The following is a 16119-nucleotide window of genomic DNA, read 5'->3' as shown; positions in this document are numbered from 1 at the left end:
TTATAAATGTGTTAGAAACCATCGCATGAAAGGAAAAAAAAACATTTAAATACATATCTTAGAGTTCATTTCCCTAACATAACCTTATCTGACCTTTTCTGCTTGACTCAGATGTATATTAGATATTGCAAAGAAGGGAAACCATGGGACCTATGTTTCTTTGGGCCTGGCTTATTTAAAAATTAAATCCCCCAATAACAAATCTTCAAAGAAACAACTGCCCAATAAATAAGTGGGCTAAAGTCTTAAAGAGAACCTTCTCTGAAAAGGAAAGAAGGATGGCCAATAGACACATGAAGAAATGCTCAACCTCCCTAGCCATAAAAGAAATGCAATGGAGGGGGTAACAATGCTCAATAGGAAGTGTACTCATTACCTTACTCATGTAACTGTGTATAGCATCTTTACAATAAAAAAATTTTTAAAAAAAACGACATTGAGATACCACCTCACTCCAGTTAGAATGGCTAAAATCAAGAACTATAATAACAGATGCTGGAGGGGATGTGGACAGAAGGGAACCTTACTGAATTATTGGTGTGAGTGTGAACTTGTTCAAACACTTTAGAAAGTGGTATGGAAGTTCCTCAAAAAACTCCACATAGAGCTCCCCTATGACCCAGCAATTCGACTTTTGGGCATTTACCCAAATTTACAAACAAGACCCACTAAAGCTACCAGCACGACTATGTTTATTGCAGCACTATTTATTACAGCTAAGATCTGGAACCAACCCAGATGCCCCTCAGTAGATGAATAGATCAAGAAAATGTGGTGTATATACACAATGGAATTCTATGCCTCTATCAGAAAGAATGACATTGCCCCATTTGTTAGGAAATGGAAAGGCTTGGAAAAATTTATAAAATAAATTTCTTATTCTTTGAAATCTAGACGCTCAATTTAACAAATTAACATTTAGTTATTTATTTAATTATCAAACCTGAACCTGCACTGTGAAAAATAGTTTTCATTTTTATGTAAAGATATACATTCGAAAATTTAAATGACAGAATCTTTGCATAAATTGAAAATCACTAAATTCCAAAGCAACAAAGGGATCGTTAATCAAATATCTTATGTAAGGTAAGAGCAATAGGCCCTGTCAGTGTGAAAGAAGCAAGATTTTTGTTAAATTAAATATTATCTACTTCGGTCACATGATTTTATCTTCTTTTAAACCTAAACTTTTTTGACATAAAATATAGATCATACAGTTTTTGAGAATATAAAAATCTTAGTTACTGCACATGTATTTTCTGAGGTTTGATTACCAAGGCATTTCAGAGAAACACTGAATTTCATATATTTTATGTAAACAGTGATTTTTAGAAATTGAATCAATCTCCATATGTGATGAAGCAAGGTGTTCAATGACTTAAGCAATTATTAATACAGACTTGAACGTAACTTAATTTTGAATGGTATGAAATTCATATTGTACTTACTCTATAGAATAATTAAGAAATAAATGATCGTTATAGTATTTACTTTTCCTTCAATTAGAAAAAAAGAACTTCAGTATAGATTCCAAAAACTTGAATGGAATGTCATAAAATTATGAAAAATTCAAGTCATTATGAGTTAGATGAAATAGTCATTATTGACTGTCACAAAATGAAATCTCTTGAAGCTTCCTTATCTGTTAAATAAAATGTATTTGCACTCAAAATATCTCTCTAGTAATGGTATAATTAAACCACCTTCATGCCAAATCGCTTCTCTGTATAATTCAAATAAATATTTAGAAGCAGAAGTTATGGAAATGTATAGAAATATTTACCCACCTGAAATCATAAAGGATTGAGATTGATTAGCTTTCACTGTTGCCCTTCCAAAGGTAAACTGTTTGAAAGGTGAACCCTTTCAAGTGGGCATAGTTGTAGAGATTTGGTCACTGAGAACTTGTGACCAAAGTGGATTTTAAGATCAAAGTCCTTTTCTCCTCTTCCTTCTTTTTTTCTCTGTCTCCCTCTCCTTCTCATTTTCCTTCTCCCTCTCCAAATTCTCCTCCTCCTCTTTCTCCCTCTCCCACTCCTATTCTTCTTCTTCTTTACTTCCTTTCTTCCATACTCCATCACATGTTCCTTACATGGGTTACTGTGCCACCAGCAATCCAAAACAGAAACATAAACTGAAATGTATAAAATAAGAAGCCAAGCTTAATATTTCCCCTTTTTAAGATAATTTCATAAAATATTCGGTCATAATAATAGGAGACTGTCACAGCATGCTCTCATTTATTATAAGGGATAAGATTTACTGGAAAAACAATCTGACCAACATTGCCCTAATGAAATGATTGATTAAATTAATATTATACTGGGACAAATCTAGTTTAAAATATCAGATATACTTCAATAAAAGGAGAAAAAATCGCCTCTAGTGTTTCCTATGAATAGACAGCAGAATTCAATCTGTTATTCAAGGAAATTGACCTGCAATTGGCAGCATTGTCCATTTCATAAATGATGTAAGAAGACTATAGAACAAATTTCAACGCAAACTGCCTGATATAAAATTTATTTTGTCCCCTGTATACTATGTATGTCTGGTTCCCAAAATGACTTGTATTTCATATTTTTAATTAACTTTAAGTAGTTGGATGGGAGTTGCTGTTTGACCAAGCAGTTTATGAATAGTGTTTAGTGAGTTTTTTTTTTCTCTCCTGAGGTTTGAACTCTGGGTCTGGGAACTGTCCCTGAGCTCCTTTGGATGAATGCTAGAAGTCTGTCACTTGAGGCACAGCAGCACTTTCAGATTTTTCTGAGATTTAATTGGAGATAAGAATCTCACAGACTTTTATGCCTGGGCTGGCTTCAAAACTCAATCCTCAGCCTCTTGATTAGCTAGGGTTACAGGTGTGAGCCACTAGTGCCCGGCTTAATACAATGCACTTTTTTTTTCTTGGCTAGTACTGGGGCTTGAACTCTGGGCCTTGGCAATGCCCTTGAGCTTCTTTTCCTAATGCTAATAGTCTACGACTTGTGTCATAGTGCCAATTCCAGCTCATTTTGTTTATGTAGTACTGAGGAATCAAACCCAGGGCTCCACACATGCAAGGCAAGTAGTCTTCCACTAAGCCACATTCCATGGCCAATACAATGCATCTTGATGATCATTATCCCTCATCCTTCTCAACCCTATCTCATCCCTCAATTTACATAATTTTGTAGAATATTCAGACTCGCAATTTCATCTATAGTCACTCAGAGTATATATCACAGATCATATTTTATGGATAGTATTATTCATCAACATACTTGTTACGTATTATAGAATTCTGTGATTTTAAATTCTAAATTATCACTCAAATCCACCTACTACTATTCTAAAATTTTTCCTAAGGTTAATGCAAATGCAATCTGTAATTCTTCGATAAAATACACTGATTCTTAGAATATTAAAGAGTTGGAATAAGAACATCACCTTCACTTCTAGAACATTTTATCATCACTACCCTCTCAAAATACTCCAATATTTATTAATAGTCACTTCTGTCATCATTTCAACCAACCCGCCCCTTGAGCAGCTATTATTTCATATTCTACCTCTACAGATGTGCCAATTTAAAAAAGCTCATATAATTAGAAAATGTTGACTATTTTATCCATTTCTCCCATGTAATATTACTGTTTCCAAATTTTTCTCATGATAGAGCCTATTGCTTTGTATACATGTGTATAAGGGTATAACATCCTAAATGAGCATTTCAATATTTTATTCTATGTTATTTTAAAAGGTTTTGCTATGTATATTTTTGTACATGTGTCTCATTGGACATGTGTTGAAATCTATTTTGCATATAAAATTATGATTCAAAATTATGGATCATAGAAGCCACTCTATGTGTAATATCTAAAGATTGCCAGTATGTTTAACAAACTGACCCTATCATTTTAAGTGTCAAGCACCATTGTGCATGGATTCCAATTTCTACATAATTGTTGTGCAGGGCTATCTTATTGTTTCTATTTCCACTAATCTCTATATGTATGCAATGTCTAGGTATGTTATGATATTTCCATATGTTCCTTGGTTGTTGTTAGATTCCTACAGTGACATGTATTTAGATATTTTTGATAACTTATTCAGGATCGTTAAAATTTTTCATTGGCATTAATATGCTCTTAATATATTTCTGATTCAAATCTCTTTAAATAAATATATAGGTATACACACTATGTGTATTCATATACAAATACCTATATATACATATATAAGAATATACAGATGTTTACATACATGCATATAGACATGTATGTATATTATTATTTTTATTTGTCTGTAAGTTATAAAAAATTATTCTAGTGGAAAACGCATTTACTTCCCGTTCTGCTTTCCAGAAATTCAGAATCTGGGTTGTTGTTTTTTCCTTTATCTTCTAATTAGGAATCTTTATATCTTTATGATGGTTCTTACCTAATCATGTATCTTTTGAACTACACCTGGGACTTTTAAGTACCCATTTGAGTATACTTCCCTCATCTGATAATTATTCAAATTTGTGTCCCTTGGGTAATAAAGGCGATTATTTATTTTTCTTCTTCCTTATCTCAATCACAAGGTCTGGATAATGATTTTTGATATTGTATACAGTGCTCTAGAGTGATTAAACATATCTACAGAAAAAGATAACCTCACAATACATGGATAATGTTTATATATAAAAATTGTAATAATTTCATACAGGAAATGTCTATTTCTTTAGTTCTTGTTTAGGATTTGTTAAATTCTGGTGTGCTATACTCAATTATCATAAAGGTATACAAGGATGGTAAGAAGCAAACATCTTAATATCATATTCTAATATTAGCTTATTTCTGCCTGTGTTATATGTATGAGGCCGTATTTGAGTTTTGCCTTAATTTCACATGCTATATTCTCCCAGTATATAAGTTGAAAGAAGACTCCCTCTGGAAATATGCTATTTTTATAGCTAAGGAAAAACAAGTCAGCTGTTAGACACAGACAATGAGATAGAAATCTTCCCCTAGAAATAATCTTTCACCACTTCTGATTCACTTTTGTAAGCTGAAGTAAGTCACATGACCCATCTTGACATTGCAGAGTAGAGGTAAATCTCACCTACAGAAAGCTGGTGCAGGACATAGAGTAATATGCCAAGATATGCAACACGAGATAAAGAGGGGAAAAAGAGAACTACAATATAATCTATCATACTTGCCATCACAGTCTCTGCAGGAAGGAAGCTATTATGTACTTTTGTTTCTAAAAATACTTCAAATCATGTCTTTTATGCTAGGATGTAGGTATTAGAGGACATTTTGATACTGAGACAGCATAAAATCTCAAACAAAGCTGGAATAATCATTTCAATATTAACTTTTGTTCTCCAAGAAAAGAAACCATTTTGTAGACAATACTTTATACTTTCTTACCAAGTATCTTTTTTTCCAGAAATGGATTTTGTTAATATATGTGACTATCCACCAGAATAAATGTCTTCATTTATCTTTATCTTGTCCAGACAGCAAGTCAATTGAATGTAATTGGGAGTTCATCAATAGCACTTTTTAAAACTGTAAAAAATATGGATATTTTTCCACCATCACCTATCACATCCTCCTATTTTCTCCCTAGGAAACACACCCAGTCAATAAAAAGTCTTAGATATTTGGCTCTTGACCTTGAAAGTGGAAGAGGCATATTATGGATGTCAGAGATCACAGTTAATAGTGTTTTCCATAATATTGTCACATGCAACAGCCTTATGAGTCCTGAAGGTCTTAACACTACCTCCTTAGGAATGTGATAGGAATGTCAGCCTTACTGGATTTAGTATTGTTTTCCACTTCCTTTTCTACCACCTCCCCTAAATTATAATACATATTAACAGAATGAAAAAGTGCCATCTTAAGAAAGTTCCATTGCAAAAGATGTTATGTCGAAAAACGAACTTTACAACTTTGGTGACGGCATGGTAGGATCGGTGGGCAAGGATGGTAAGGGGAAACAAAGGAGGCGGCAACAATGCTTGAAAAGAAATGTTCTCATTACCTTGCTCATGAAATTGTAACCCATCTGTACTATATTTTTACACACACACACACACAAACTTATGAATATAAAAAAGAAAGTCATTTAGGGCTCTGGGAATTTGGTTTCATGGAACAGTTATTGCTTAGCATGGTGAAACCCTGGGTTCAATTCCTCCATACCACATAAAAAGAAAAGGTAACACTGGAAGTGGGGCTTTGCCTCAAGTGGTAGAGTGCTTGCATTGATGGAAAATAAAAAAAGAAGCTCAGGAACAGTTCCCTGGCCCTGAGTTCAAGCCCCAGGATGGGCAAAAGAGTCATTTACTGATTAAATGCGAAATAAAGAACCCATATTTGGAATATATAATTGTTCCTTCCAAATGATATCTAACAATAGTCCTTAATTCATGTACTTTACCTATATTAGAATACTGTGTTGAACAAAAAATGTTTTCATAATAGGTCATGGTAATTAATGCCAGTAGTGTGCTTAAATATCAGGTGAAGATTAATCCTGGAAATTCAAAGATTCCAGGCTTTTGAGTTGTAACTGCTAATCACAATAAGAAGGGTAGTATATATGTGAGATTTGGAAATCTTTTTGGTAAATCAGGGCACCAAAAAGGCAGAGGTTAATTAATAGTTTTGACAGAGGAGAAGGAGTAACTCCAGATTGAAGGAATAAATGATAGTAATAACTAAGTTACACCACAAACTGTCCTAGGGAAGCATTTATGGTTATTGAAGAACTAGTTATCATCTAGGCTTATTCCTCAGTGCCTTTAGCATTCTAATCACTTAGACTAGTTCTTAATCTTTGTGTGATAAGTTGTATATTCTTCTATGCTGTTCTTTCACACCTTATCTCCTTTTCTTTCTTAAAATCTATGTCTTTCTGAATTTCTCTATGAACAATTTCTGATATTAAGTCCACAAAAGCAGACAGCAGAGGATGCTAAGGTAAGAGTCCCATACCTCATGAGTCATTAATGTAACAACATGGAAAAGGAGGACATATTTATTGCTATCTCAATTTTTCTAAAAAGCTGCAATGTCACATCATTTGATTCAAATTTCTTCTTTGTCTACATAGTGTCATTTAGTGCACATAAATGCAAATATAAACCAGGTGCTGGTGGCTCATTCCTATAATACCAGCTACTCAGGAGGTTGAGACCAGAGGATTGTGGTTCAAAGCAAGCCTGGTCAGGAAAATCCATGAGACATTTATCTTCAGTTAGACACCAGAAACCCAGAAGTGGTGTTGTAGCTAGTGGTAGAGCACTAAATTTGAGCTGAAGAGCTGAGGGACAGTGCCCAGGATCAGAGTTGAAGCCCTACGACCAACAGAAAATGTGTAAATATGACTTTGTTTCCCCCAAAGGAACAACAAAGTCAATAATAATCGTCGCAAGCACAGAAAATGATTCCAAAATGATTCAATGTACCTATTTTTGCTGAGTTAACTTATGGCTTCTTGTCTGGACATATTCCCTTCTCTATGATGGTCTAATGCACATACTTAGATAGCAATTTAAAACTGAGAGTATAGAAGCAAAGTGTACAGTGATGATATTGTCCTATCAGAAATTCAAGTTAGTAATGAAAATTTCTTCTTAAGATCATACACAAAAAATACCATGATATAGTGTAATAGAACTCACTATTGAACATATGAGCTTTAAGAGCTTTCTAATTGATCCATTATTTATTGGTACCAACATTAGAAAAAAATGTATAATTCAGTAATAAAATAGAAGTCCTTTGCATGACTACTTAAATTCCTTGTTTTTTAAAGACACTGTTTTCATCTTAAAAAACTAGGGCTGTCTATTGTCTTCATGTGATTTTGATTATTGAAAGTGCTTAATGAGAAATCAAAATGCATTATAGTCCTTTGTTATCAATTCTCACTTTTTCTGCTTGGAGAATATAATGATCAAAATAATAGTTCAGAATCAGCAAGCAATAGGTCAGAATCATGCTTCCAGTGCAAGTGGATCACCAGTAAGTAATCCTAAATACCATTTTCCACAAAGTTTTGTGAAAGAAACAATCGGCCTGCCTTCTCTAGCTGCTTTCCTAGACTGGGCCTATTCCTTCATTGTACAGGAAAAGTGTGATTCAACTGATTTAAGTCAGATATGTTACTAGAAGTCTCAAGGATTTAGATTTTTGTCTGTATATTGATAAATCCATGTCTCTTTATGTAGGCTACAAAAATGTATTTACTAATTTCAAGTAAATACATGAATTCTCTTTCCATCTTAAAAAAAAATTAAATTCTGCTTGCTCTATAAATTGATCAGAGGCATGGATTTGTGGCTAGGTAGGTCCTTGCACATCTCTCTGTTCCTCTCTCTCTTACATGGTTCTCATAGATAATATGATTGCTCCATAATTATCCTAATATATTTTGCTTTCATATTTTTGGTTCATCATTTCACTTTCTGCTCTGCCATTTCCCAAATCATTTATGTAGAAGGCATTATTTCATATTTTCTCATTCCTAGAATAAGCTGCACATGAAGACACCACTGGTCCTCATTTTAAGTCTGTACCATTGAATACGGAGGAACATCTTTCCTGTGCTCTCCATCAGCTCCCTACTCTCGTTAGAATAATTTAGAATAGTAAAAAATGGAAAAAGATAAAATAAATCATGGTGAAAAAAGATGCAGAAAATTCACCGGATATTTCTGAGCAGTTCAACCAACATGAACTATTAGGGAAATACATGGACACCTCATTTTCACTGGCACTCAAAGTCTCTGGTTAGGCAATTCTGATAAAGATGAGAAACAAGATGAAAAAATGAGAAATGGTATCAATTGCAATAAAAAATAGAGAAGGATCCAAGCAAATTTCTTTTTTGTGCTGCCGAAAATAATCGGCTTACTACAGTGTGGAAACTACTTTCCAAAAGGGCCACTCATGTGAATACAAGGGATGACGATGAATATACACCTCTTCATCAGGAAGTCTACAGTGGACACTTAGACATTGTCCTTGAGTTGGTGGCTCAAGCGGCACACACAATAACTGTAGATGGATGGACACATCTGCACAGTGCATATAAGTGGAATAATAACAGAGTGGCTTCTTTCTTACTTCATCATGATGCAGATTCCAATGCCCAAACTAAAGGCCTCTTGACCCACTTGAATCTTGCTGCTGGAAATTAAGATAGCAAAAATTCATTTGATCTCCTTCTGTTGAAACATTACATAAAACCATGTCTGAAGAACAATTTGGAAGAAACTGCATTTGATATTGCTAAAAAGGTAAGTATGTATCACTACCTCTTTGAAGTTGTGGAAGACTGTACAAATTGTTCTACTAAGTCCTAATGATTCAATTACTTTTCTTAAATTTCAAAAATGCCATTCCATCTTTTGTGTCCATACAAAATATTTTCACAATCCAAATAGCAATAACTTATTGTAAAACTTCATGGATTCTGTGGAATTCTTTCAAGTGAATTGCCTGCCTTTGATGTCAAAATGTATTCAAGAGTTTTTGTGTATATCTATAATGATTTCTTCAGAGTTTGTGACTTTTTAATCAGAAATAATTTTAACTTATCTATTGAAATTTATACAGAAACTAAAGATATTTCTCGTGCTTGTCTGAAAAAGTATATTTTAAAATATTCTATAGTCTATGTTTGTATAGTGTCCATAATGTATTTTATTCTCTCCTAGATATAATACTTTGAATTCTATGCTACTTTATAATATACAGCTTCATTAATGTGTCTTTTCAGATTTCATTCCATATAGAAATAGTTTAAGATTCCTTTGTTTCCTAGGTCCTTATAGTATTATATTACTTTGGGATAGAACGAAAATGTTGTCTAATTTCAAAAGTTTTATAAAGGTTATGCTATGTAAAGGCCTTTCTTTTTTTTGGTGGTGGTGGGGGGGTGTCCGGTCGTGGGCCTGAACTCTGGGCTTGGGCGCTGTCCCTTAGCTCTTAAGCTCAAGGCTAGTGCTCTACCACATGAGCCACAATGCCAATTCCGGCTTTTTTCTTTTTGCTTATGTGGTGCTGAGGAATCGAACTCAGGGCCACAGGCATGCAAGGCAAGGGCTCTACCAATGAGCCACCTTCCCAGCCCCATATAAAGGCCTTTCTAAGGTCAAGATTTAATACACTGATGTCAAACTAACTTTTAATTATATGAATTACATGTATTTTTACACTTGTAATTTTGTAATCAATTTTAAATGTTTTTTCATTTCTTGCATCTGAAGAATGAAAAATTTGGAATACTTCACAAATTTTAATATCATCTTTGTGCAAGTGCCATGTTAATATCTGTATTGTTGTAATTTGGGTATACATACTGCTGAAGCATGTATTATCCTCTAAATTAAATAGTTAATGATGCAATCTTTATACAGGCTTATATCCTTGGGTGCCTATTTGGTACAAGGAAACGTTAATGTTTCTAACAGTGCTATTGATCTTATATTCCTGAAATTCTGTGAATAGTGGAAAAATTATATTGTTCAGTCTATTGCTCACATTTGCAATTTTTTTGTCAATTACTATTTTAAATATTTTCCATTTTGGATTTGATTGCACTTTCAAGTGTTTATAGCTAGGTCCAAAGGTGATGGCTCTTGCAAGTAGTAATTTATCCAAATGAGTTAGTTCTGTGGAGCTATTTGATTCAAAGTAAGCCTTGCTTAAGAGCTACTTCTAAACTTCTGCAGTTGAAATTTTCCCAGAAGAGGTCTTACTTTTCCCAAATGAGATCCTAGGATCCCAGGACCCAGTTATCTGCATCATCAGATAACATGGGCAATACTTTTCACCTAGGCCCATGCAACATGCCAATAGAAACTAATTGAATATGCATATCAATTTCTCGTTTCCTATATTTCAGGTCCCCAATTCCTTGAGATGCAGGAATTATCAGTAAGCAATTGTGAAATGCAAGGCAACTTAAAATGAAGGAGGAGATCACAAAATCTGAGAGACAGTGCTGAAATTCAAACTTTCAGTTTACAGATGCCCAATCCATGAGTGAAAAAGTTCACAAAATGTCATAAGATTATTTTTAATACCCCTCTTCTAATGAGTAATGAAATAATATCAGTCCAGCATAAGTGGTCCAAAAAAGATACATAATTGCTCTACGTATTTTTCGAAAACTTGACGTAGAGGTCAAATGTAATTTAGAAAAAAATTAAGTGAGAAGATACTTAGTGCTTCAAAACATTGGTACTTCAGTTAAACTTGGTTCTATGATATAAAAAGGTTGTCACTCTCAAACCAATGATAACCTACATTTAATCTCCTGAAAGTGTATTCATTTTCAAATAAAATTATATTCACCAAAATAACTTGTGACAAGTAGTTGATACTTAGTGATATTACAAGTTTTTCAAGTGTAGGGAGAAAGTTACAATAGAGTTGATTTATTTACCCAGCACCAATGACTAACAGTTTCAACCATTCATTAAAGTGTAGAAATAGTACCACCCACCATTTGTTTTGTTCAGTAGGTGCCTTCCAAAACTGTGTTCAATAGATCAGCCTCCCATATTCCAAACCCAAAGGTTAGCTAATGAAGTAAATTTCAACAAAATAGTTGTTGGGTCTTCGTCCATCCCATGAAAGAAAGACGGGGTCCATGGAAAGGTAAGTGTGGCCAGTAGCCTGTTCCCCAGCCTCCCTTAGCCAGGGAGACAATCAGACGCAGCAGGGAGTCAAGTCAAGCTGTAAACTCGTTTATTAACACAGAGCAAGCCATTTTTAAAGCAAAAAGCAGCACGTGACATGGGAGGGGAGGGAGCGGAACCAATCACTGTAAAGGTCACACCCTATCATGCACCTAAACTTCCACGGGCTGGTTGTGCACTGAAAGTAAAGCAAATTGGGCTCTGCCCACTCAACTCCCTCTCAGAGCCATCTTGGCTGCTCATGTGCTCCAAAAATAGTGACAATAGTCACAAATAGTTGCTTATCATATGTTGTTTTATGTTTTCTCTATCTGTCTAACATAGAAAGAAATATGACTTTAAGTCTTGAATATGAGTACTCATCAGAGATGTGACAAACATAAAATCTGTCTTCTATTTCTATCATATTCCTCTATAATAGTAAATCTTAGATTTCTTCTTTTTCCAAAACCTACAAGTAGTAGAAAATATTATCCCAGGTAAAATAAAATAATCTCACACCATTGTACAAAGCCATTTATAAAAATTGATAATTAAGAATACATTCTAAGCCATTTTTAAACTTTCTTTTTGACTAAAGATCAATCTTCCAAATAGATGAGAATACAATCATGTCTAGGTGCTTCGCATCTCCATTCTTGCAAATTGTTACTGCAGATGAATGAATTATGGAAATATAAGCTGACATCAGTTAAAGTATATGCAGGATTGAATGTATATAAACCTTTCAAATTATTATCAGACATTTTAACAGAATGAGTATCAGAGAGGAAGTTGAAACCAGAGAGGAATAATAGTAAAGATGAAAAATTGAACAAAGGGTAAGTATAGCTAGAATACCCAATGTACACATGTGATAAAGGAAGTGATAAATCAGAAATAAATCTTGGAGAAGGGGTTAGTTGAGAATGATAGAAGGAGTGACTTTGATCCAGGAATATTGGATAAGTAGATGGATATATTTAATTGTAACACACTTGAACAACATTATGAAATTCAGTTAATAAACACAACAAAAAATCAAAAGCACACAAAAATCACAACCAAAGAGCAATCTCTAGAGAGTATGAATATGACCTTTCAAAATTTTAAGGAGTTAATGAAGGGCAGTCTTGGGAAAAGCAAATAAAGCTTTTCAAAGAGGGCAGTTTGGGGTAAGAGAGAATTTTGAACAGATTTAAATAGATTGTCTAAGGTTATAAATCACCTACATCAGCTGCAAATATTATCTTTCTTCAGGTAATTTTCTTTAGATGAACTGGATACTCCAGCCCTCAGCCACACTTGATAGCTTGAGAATATAAAATGGATGAAACAAGATGAAGAACCTATTGCTCCACTGGAGAGAAAACAATCCTCTATGTTTTCTTTCATCTCTCTTCAATACTTTTTCTTCATACATTTAAGTCGATTTTGAATTATATTTTTCCTTCTTTGATCTGGCAAAGTAATTAGTCAAATAATTCGCTAAATTTTTTTATCATGCTGTTGAATTGGGCAAGCGAGTCCATTAAACTTCCCTCTTGCATTTGGTTGCCATGAAACAACATCTATATTAATGAGGAAAAATCTAATGTAAAGCTTTCTCTCCAGAAAACTAGTCGAAGAACCTGTGCTCAAAAATCTTTGGCTATACATTTTCCTTTTTTCTGTTACCTTGAATGGCTTCTTGTGTCTAAAGTGCCCAGAAAAATAAGTACTCCATCACCTTTCGGTTTAATCAATTCTAACCTCAAAGATATATTTTGCTAACAAGATGCTTAGACGAATTAAAAACTACACCGCTTTTATCTTCTCTAAAGACTCTCCTTAGATACCATATCAGGAACAGAAAAGTTATTCCTTGCAAAATGATTTCAATAGATTATTTTTCTCTTGGGCTTGCATTTGCTCAACAAGATGTATGAAGGAGAATAGAGTTAAATTACCATACTATGAAAGATAGTGTCTGTTACAAAAGGACAATGCTTCTATGTCCTACTTCTATGTGCTCCTCTTAGCTCTTGCTTGATTTCGAATTTATCACGGCTCCTTGGCTTTATGTCTAGTGAAGCTGAAGGACTATACAGCCTCAGTCACTGCTACATCTTCACGATTTCTCTTTTTAAATTCTCTTAAGTTGCCTCATTTGGATGTGGAATTTATTTTCTTCTCTTCATTCAATCAGTTCTGCAGTGTAGTGAGCCAGATAAGCTCTGTCAGTTTAGGTAGCAAAAATATTAAGACAATCTATATCAAAAAGTTTGGGCCTCCCTCCACTGCTGAAGCCAACATGCTTAGCTAGGGTTTATAAGAACAATTTTCTAACCTTTTCTATTTTCAATTCTTTTCTAATCCCAAAACTTTTTGGCTTATGTAATTTGTCTTCACTATTTCATGTTAAAAGTATATTATATATTACAAGCTACTTAGAAATGTGAAATCATTGGTTTGAAATATCCAATCAGTTTTTTTTTTTCTGTTTCACTGCTTTACATGAAAATACATTGTGGAAAGTGTTCTGAAGAGAAAAGTGTAACCCAATACCTTCTTTCATTGTGGAGGGCACTTTCTCTCTAAATATTTTGACCCAAATTTTCATTTTCAGAGAATTACTGTTTGATAATTAAAGGTTAATTCACAAAATTTGATATATTATGTTTTTAAGAATTTTGTATTTAAATTCCACTACAACCTTGTTTTACACAGTGAGAGTATATTTCCAGGGTAAGGACAATTCTCAAGGGAACCTACAGGATTTACAGCAAGGTTTCTGAGGTTTGTTGTGAAAAAGCGCTATCTTCACCCACATTGCTTCCTCTCTACTAAGTCTCCATGGACTTGTTTGCATAAAAGCCTATTTTCCCAGGCAATTTTAAATTTTCTTAATAGGTTACATTGTTTAAAATTTTGAACAATTAAAATTTAAACTCTTTTGAAATTCCTTTATCAGAATCACGAATTCACCAATCCTAATTCCATCTTTAACATCAAAAATTTAACATCTTGTTTTCATGATATAGGGTCCATGCAACTATTATTTTTCCGTGACTTTGTTATGCATATATATGACCATATAAGTTGATGTTGAGCAAAATGAAATCCAAGATGAAAATCCAAGAGATTTTTATTTGCAGTTGTTGTTTTTAATGTCCTATGTGATTTCTATTTTCTATGGGTTTTTCCCTATGGTTTATCCCTGCTGTATTTGATTTTGTTACCCTATGTATTGTGTATTCATTTACCTTAATTAGAGAAGGGAAGACGAACAAAGGACAAAGGGCAAACCAATGCAATAGCAATAATCACAAGACAATATGTTGGAAATGTACATTACAACTTGTGAAGGGTGAAGGGGTGAAGGAAAACTGTGAGAAAAATGAGGGAAGGGTAACAAGTTTGAAAAGTTATGTATTCACTACTTACAATTACTGTAACCCTACTGTACATCACTTTGATAATAAAATTAAAAAATAAGCTGTGTAAAATATAATTACACTGTATTGGTACAGTAAATATTATTGTTTATGTAGTAACTTAAAAAACAATACTATTTGGCATCTAATTTGAATTAGTTACCCCTTTTCTATCAGAGAGTCTTCAACTTGAATGTTATCCAACTAGACAATATTTTCACAATATACTTGCCAATATTTTGAAAAAAGAATAAATTTAGTACTTTTTCATACTAAAACTGAAAACAGTTTAATTTTAAGGAAACCCATAACTTTTATAAGTAAATAAGTTGTTAAGAGGTCAGAATATATGGGTTCTTCAAAACTTCTATGGTTAATAACTACTCATTTTAAAATTCTCAACATTCAATATCTGAGATATTCAGAACAGTACCTGTTTGCATCTTATGAAATTCTGCAATAGATACAATTTCCAATGGGCGTTAACAGATTGAGAAGTAACAGAAAAATAGCCACATTCTGGTAGAGAATAAAACTCTGAAGCATCTGTACTAATTAATTCTTCAAGAGTAAGCAATATTTTTTATCAGAGGAAGCTATTATTTCTATGATCATCAGTCCCAAGATTTATGCCATAAAGTCATCCTAGCCCAACAATTTCCAACTTGTAAGGTGCACCTTAAAATTCCTTAATTCACATAATGATTAGCTTATCTCTATTGTGAAAAAAATACTACACTTCTACTAATGTGATGCCCTCCTTGTTCTGGAAAGAACACCACAATAAACTAAGCTGCACCATCCCCCCACCCCATTGGTATTCTTGAGATCAGAACACTTGCAATCATTAATTATATTTATACTTTTTAACTCTCATAGATATTCAGGATGAAAAGATCAGAAAAGTGTGGTTCAAAACCCACCCAGGTAGGAAGGTTTCTTAGATAATTATCTGCAATAAATTTCTCAGAAAAAGCTAGACACAAGTGCCACTGAGGTTGAAGTGGTAGGGCATAAACAGGCTCAGAG

At 33.6% G+C, this 16119-nt stretch overlaps 1 pseudogene; it reads right to left on the bottom strand.

Moving 5' to 3' along the window:
* Positions 1 to 10262: 10262 nt before the first annotated feature.
* Positions 10263 to 10362, bottom strand: LOC138821708 (U6 spliceosomal RNA; annotated as a pseudogene).
* Positions 10363 to 16119: the final 5757 nt, after the last annotated feature.

This window comes from Dipodomys merriami, unplaced genomic scaffold (genome assembly GCF_024711535.1).
Source record: "Dipodomys merriami isolate MVZ:Mamm:240054 unplaced genomic scaffold, mDipMer1.0.p SCAF_93, whole genome shotgun sequence".
In the NCBI taxonomy this organism is placed as follows: Eukaryota; Metazoa; Chordata; class Mammalia; order Rodentia; family Heteromyidae; genus Dipodomys; species Dipodomys merriami.
The sequence above is the reverse complement of the archived record's forward strand: the minus strand, read 5'-3'. Positions and strand labels throughout refer to the sequence as shown.